Source organism: Brachionichthys hirsutus, unplaced genomic scaffold (assembly GCF_040956055.1).
Source record: "Brachionichthys hirsutus isolate HB-005 unplaced genomic scaffold, CSIRO-AGI_Bhir_v1 contig_198, whole genome shotgun sequence".
Taxonomy (NCBI): Eukaryota; Metazoa; Chordata; class Actinopteri; order Lophiiformes; family Brachionichthyidae; genus Brachionichthys; species Brachionichthys hirsutus.
This window is the reverse complement of record NW_027180585.1, coordinates 44,827-46,339: the sequence shown is the minus strand read 5'-3', so window position 1 is coordinate 46,339 and position 1,513 is coordinate 44,827.

The following is a 1,513-nucleotide window of genomic DNA, read 5'->3' as shown; positions in this document are numbered from 1 at the left end:
AGATGAGAGTTACTCAAAATCAGTCTGGGGAAATGTTGCTGCTTGGAAACAAGTTGTAAAAATAGCTCTGTCCAAAAACCAAAAATGTTTGGTTTACCTACAGAAGTGTGTCTGTGCCACTGTTCTCAGACTTTTTGTAAAAAAAATAAATAAAAGAAAACAAGCTGGTGCCAGATGCTAACCTACTGCTCTATTCTCAAATTAGGCTAATCATCAAAGCTAGTAATCATATTTCACAAAATGTCAGACTCCTTTAAGTGGCTAGTTTGTAGCTCCATCTCCTTTATTTTATTTATTTATGTACCGGTATTTGCAAAAACCACAACTGAACTCCATGTCACCTTCATGTACCGGTACTCATTTCACAAGTTACTTCATTGCAGACTTATAAGAGGACAGGAGGAGCACATCCCAGTTGACACTGGGCAACCTTGAATAGGTTATCAGTTCACCAAACCTGAAAGCCCCAGGACTGGATTAGAAGCCAGAACCTTTTTACTGTAAAACGATTGTGCTAAACACAGCACCCAAATGCCAGCGAAATATGAAATGTTTATTACTTGTTCACCAAATATAATCACAAATTGATAAGCCATGACCGAAGAAAGATCAATGGCAGCACCTTCACATTAAATCCTTTTCCAACAGCCTTTTTCTTGGTGTCCCTTGTTTCTCTAATCAAGAACATGTTCAGTCAACTTGTTTGATTATATATGGGTTATAAAATTGAGTCTAAACAGAGATGATCTGTTCTTCCATAATAACATGAATCTGTTTCTTCCTTTAATTTAAAATGCTTTTCTATAACCTCTTTGAGTAATATGTAAGACTGCATGTTATTAAGAAGATACCCATGGATACTACTGGTTTAATGTACCATCAAATGATTTGATGTCTAACATATGTGACACCAATCCTAGATTACATTTCGGTTATCATTGTAGCTGTAAATGTTTCTGCATCATATCCAAACATAGGTTATTTGATTTTTTTGTTTTTAATGCATCGGTTCTTATTGTTTCACTGCAGAGTGCGGACTTTAGGTTGGATCCAAGAGGCAGGTGCTGTAAATGGTGCGGGTCTTGAGTTTTTTTTACCACCGTCCTGCAGACAAATTGTCGTTGGCAGCAGAGCTTCCATGGACAGAATCACGGGAGATAAAGTTCGTCTTTTGAAATGGTTCAGCTCAGAGACTCAGACATGAAGGCAAACACTGGCTTTGTGTCCTGCACATTATATCCCTTGGTCACACCACAGCATTTGAAAGGCAGCCACACAGTGCTTGCAGTGGTGAAGATCTGTTTTTAGAATCCATTTGTCCCTCTGTTTTACTGTCTGTTCCAGTGTTAAGAGTGTAAACCAGATTCCTTGCAGAGTTCATCCCAGTTGCTGGGTTAGAAACGATTTACATGCTGGCATTTATACCACCAGCAAAAGAAGAAAAAAAAGAGTCTAGCATGGTGCTTGTTATGCTGGATTAAGTAATCAGTTACTGCAGGTGGGATGTCGAAGG